The sequence below is a fragment of the Phytophthora infestans genome, genomic scaffold (genome assembly GCF_000142945.1).
Source record: "Phytophthora infestans T30-4 supercont1.17 genomic scaffold, whole genome shotgun sequence".
In the NCBI taxonomy this organism is placed as follows: domain Eukaryota; phylum Oomycota; class Peronosporomycetes; order Peronosporales; family Peronosporaceae; genus Phytophthora; species Phytophthora infestans.
The window spans coordinates 2,659,299-2,664,509 of NW_003303742.1; positions in this window are offsets into that span (position 1 = coordinate 2,659,299).

Here is a 5,211-nt window from a genome sequence, read left to right on the forward strand (position 1 = left end):
TTCCAGTACCAAAGGCGGAACCACGCGAGCAGGAGAAAGACGTGACTCCTCCTGAGAGAGACGACGCCTCCGAAAAGGCCTCTGAGGACATCGCCAGTGCTAAGTCTCCAAAGGGTGAACCGGAGAAGGAGTCTTCCTTCGCGAGGGTGTTCACCAAAGAAGAACTAGATACGTTGGAAGAAGGTAAGCCTTCCGAGCTGGCTGAAGAGAAAGAAGAATATGACAAAGAGCTCGAAGACCGACTGTTTCCTCTCGATGAAGTCGAACTGAAGCGCCGGTTAGTCGAGAATGCGGAACAATCGAAGGAACTGTCTCTTGCCGAGTTGAGTGACTTACTAGGCATTCCCGAAGAACAACTAGCGAGGACCCGAGATTCTTCCCCCGGTCGGCTATCTACTCCTGAGTACTGGTTGGAATGGTTCCAACAGACGCTGGCCTCGTCCGGAGAAGCGAAGCGAGCCAACCGTAATTTTAAAGAGGAAAAACCAGTACGGATCAACTCTGTGACGTCGGACGACTCCGATTACCGCGACGAAGGTGGAGGGACCGCGACGAAGAGGTTCTCGTGGCAGGACGCGCCTAAGACGATAGTGCACTTCCCGGAGCTGAAGGTCCCCCCTCTACCAGGAGAAGAGTGTCCCGCGGACCTCTCTGTAGTGGAAGACAATATCGCGCTGGCCCTGGGAAGTCCCCCGAAAAGGCCCTCCGGCCTCGGTGAAACCGAGTACGAGTTGCTGGACTCTCGCGGTGTCGTGTCTGACCCTTGGCGAGCCATAGTGCAACGAGCAGTATACTTCCTCGTAAAGGGTGAAGCTTCAAGTGAAGGTGGCTGCTGTGAAGGGTGTATTGGTGAAGGATCGCTAGAAGAAGAAAAGAAAGATGACTCCCCGTCCCCCACTAGGCTCCATGATCTCCTAAACCGGATCGAGGACTGGATCAATAGCTCGCTGTTCCCACTGACTCGCGATCGAAAGAGTTACTGACTAAAAGAATTGCGAACCTTTACGAGGAGGAGGCTGACCAACTCCGCTTGAAGATTCTCGAGAGGAGTTCACCCTGCCGACTCTGTCGTTGGAAAGATCCTGCTCCTAGGTGCTCTCCAGCGCCGAAGATAGTCCGTTTCGACTGCTCCTCTCTATTCAGCAACCGTACCGAAGCACTCGGACCAAACTGTTCTTCACGAGATAAGGATAACGGGTTGTACGGCTATGTGAACGTCGTCGCTAACGCTCCAGAACCTCGCCCCAAGCCAGGCCTGGTGGAAGTACCGTGCGCTACTAATATCTGGTCCACTGACGAGGAAGAAGGAATCGTTCCCCTAGGCAAGCGAGTCATCGGATCGGTGGGGTGTGTGGAAGCTCTATCGTGGGGGGTTATCGAGAACCTCCCGGCCGAACTTCTCATCGACTCAGGAGCCGTAGCGTGCCTAGTTCATAGGCGGGTATTGAAGCGTCTCGGCTTAACTAACTCTTCTCTAATGCCCTACGTTGGCAGTCTGAATGGTGTGTCCGGGTCTGCGCTCGATATAGAAGGAGTAATCTACTTGCCGGTGACATTGGGCTCTGTCGAGAAGAGAATACCGTTTGCCGTTGTACCTAAGCTACATGTCGACGCCATCCTGGGCACCAACGCTCTCAAGGACTTTCGCGCCGTGGTGGACTTGGACGAGAATACAGTCACGCTAAAGGACACGAGAGAGGTGCTCCCTCTGGGGTCTCCTCGGGTGGAAGAGTCTTACCTGTCCCGCATCTCATCTACCATTCGACTCTGCCCTGGTGGACAAGCTCTAGTAGTTGCGGAGGTGCAAGGTCAACTGAGCGACGGGACCACCGTCCTCATAGAGGGGCTTTCTGCGCTGGATGACTCCATTAAAGTTGCTAGGACCCTGTGCACAGTGTATAACGACCTAGTGATAGTGGAAGTATGCAACCCCTCTATCGAAAACACCGTCATCAAGAGAAGCACCAGATTGGCGAGTGTTACGGTAATCCCCGCGACGGCGCTTCAGCAAGGAACCGCTGCGAGTGTAAAGCACGAAACCGCCCTGCCCGGCGAGGCCCAGACTAGGGACCAAAGAGCTCAAGACCTGTGGGTCCACTTGGTCATTAGCGCCTCTAATTCGACGACCGAAGTCGCTCAAGAATCCATACCAGGGGTGGACCGAGTACTCAAGGAGGAGCTCTACGTCGACCTAGACGAGTCTAAATTGGGGAGCGAACAGAAGAGAATATTCACGGAGTTCCTCCAACCGTTCAAGGACATGTTCGTCGAAACTTCGATGCGCCCCGGACGGACGAACCTGCTCGAGTTTTCTATTGATACTGGAGAGCACTCGCCTATAAAGCAACCCCCTTACCGAGTGTCCAAGGCGGAAGGAGACGTGATGGAATCCGAGATACAAGAATACTTAAGGCAAGAACTCATACGACCCTCTTCTAGCCCTTGGGCGAGCCCGGTGCTTATGATCCGCAAACCTGACGGAGGGATACGGTTCTGCATCGACTATCGAAGACTGAACGCTGTGACTATCAAGGACTGCTACCCGATGCCGCTCATCGATGACATTCTAGATGTACTCGGCAACGCTAAGCTGTTCTCTACGATGGACATCGCATCCGGCTACTGGAATGTCCCGATGGCTGCTGATAGCGTGGAGAAGACTGCCTTCACCTGCAAATATGGTCTCTTCGAGTGGCTCGTAATGCCGTTCGGACTGTGTAATGCCGTACCGGCCTTCGAACGACTGATGGAGACTGTGCTTGTTGACCTTAAGTGGCGGACTTGTCTAGTGTACCTCGACGACTGCGTGGTCTTCAGTGAAGACTTTCCTACCCACCTAGTACGACTAAAACAAGTCTTGGAACGGTTCCGGTCGGCGGGATTCAAGCTCAAGATGAAAACGTGCAAGTGGGCACGCGACCAGGTAGCGTTTTTGGGTCACATCGTCACTCCGTCTGGCATATTGCCCAACCCCGAGAAGGTCAAGTCGGTGATGAACGTGCTCAGACCGCACAACTTGCACACTGTGAGGGCGTTCCTGGGTTTGACTAGCTACTTCAGGCGGTACATCCCGGGATACGCAGCCATATCGGCCCCAATCGAACGGCTTAAGATGAAAGGGGCCCGATTCTTCTGGAGCGACGACTGCGAGGCCGCTTTCCTGCAACTAAAGCGTAAGCTGGTGGAACCTCCCATCCTGGTGTATCCCGACTTTTCGAAGCGCTTCCTTCTATATGTGGACTCGTCTAAGCTCGCTGTAGGGGCGTGCTTGATGCAAACCGTGGAGGGGCGCGAGAGAGTCGTGGCCTATGCGAGCAAGCTACTAGCTGGCTCCGAGAAGAAGTGGGTCCATAAGGAGGACGGTACTTCGGAGATCGAGTGCTGGGGTATCGTTTGGGCCACACGCAAGTTCCGCTGCTATCTGGACCGTTGCGAGTTCGACCTATACACGGATCACAAGGCTTTGACGTGGGTATTCAACGAAACTAACCGTACAAGTAGCGCTAAGCTGGCTAGGTGGGCCATGGAGCTGTCTCAATTACGTTTCAAGGTGTTCTACAAGCCTGGTACTTCGATGGGTCATGTGGATGGTCTGTCCAGGCTGCATACCCAAACCATCAATGCTATCTCTATGGCGGAGCTACTCAACGATGCTGACGAGTCCCCTCCTAGTACTGTCGAAGTCGGGGAGACTACGACTCTCGACTCGACTCTGCTCCCTTCAGAGCCCTTGCCCGAGGACGCTGGCGAAACTGGACCCGAGCCGTTCCCCGACGAAGAAGAGGTTACCGACCAACTCCTAGTGTCCCCCGTTGATGTGTTCGGGTTACAACAAACTCGCTTCGTGGAAGAACAGAAGAGGACACCCTGGATCCAAGCTATGATAGCGTTCCTTAGCGATGGAGCTCTAGCTCTGGACCCTCAAATGCGCACCAAAATCCTGCTGATGGCCCCTAACTACTCGGTAAAGAACGGAGTACTCATGCGTCGCGTACACCTGAAGGCTCGCGCTGGACCGGCGTCTACTCTTGAAGTTCCTGTGATTCCCCTGCCTTTCATATCGACGGTACTACATCACTGTCATAAGGATGTACTTGCCGCTCATGTCGGAGTTACTAAGACGCTCGACAAAGTGCGCAAGCACGCTTACTGGCACGGGTGAAAGAAGGATGTGGCCGAATATGTTCGGGAATGCACCGTTTGCGGCAGTGGTAAAGGCTATCGCCCTTGGAGAAATAACCGAATGCAGAGGATGCCCGTACAAGAACTATCGGGACCTTTCTCGCTATTAGTGGTGGACGCCATAGGTCTGTGGTGTAGCGGGATCAGCAAAATCTGCGAGATTGCCGGATCCAGCTTACCAACTGCACCCAGACACCGACTAACGGAGGGGGTCCCCCGATGATCCGTGTTCTGCTGAACTTTCCTCACCTTGTGTACCCGTCGGTAGGGCGGGATCTTGCTCTCTCGGTAACTTCCGAAGAGTTCAAGTGGTGAAGCTTGAGCGTCTTGGCGAGACGTGGGGATGGGGTGGAGCAGCAGTGGAAAATCTTCACTCTGCGTCCGTGGATGGTTCCGAATCCTAAGCGAATATTCGAGCTTATGGATCCGGGGCCTAGATCGTGAATCTGGCCGTAGGGTTGCCTTGCGGGTGTGTTCCCTTGCCTCTGTAGTTTCCTTTGCGTCGTACTTGCCGCCTCCTGTGACGGGATCTTGAAAGTTGAGAGCCTCTAGGGTGTAACCGACCAAGTAGTAAATTCGGTTAACCTGTCGGATCTGCACAAGTAAAGGAAAAGCTCACTAGGTTGTAGGATCTGGCCAATGTATTATCCAGTTATCACTACCAACACTAGATTCGCAATTCTCAACCTTCTCCGAGCTCGTACGGCCAATGTAATTCCGGTTCTTGAGGGCAGGAAGGCACTTGCGTGATACTGTGCAAATTGAGGTCTGTATTGATATTTAAGCCTATACCTGCCTGGATTTCTACCTTCTATGTCTTTCATCTGCTAAATCCCTTACCAGGCTCGGCTGCATGTCCCTTCTTCCCTTGACCCATCATCCCAGCTGTATTATCTTCAGATCCACCGGATCCACGACGTAATCATCATGGTCACCCTATTATGGGTACACTCATCCGGATCCAGGTCGCTTGGATCCACTTCACTGTAAGTTTGCACTCGTCGTCGATCTGAGCTCTCCCATCATCCA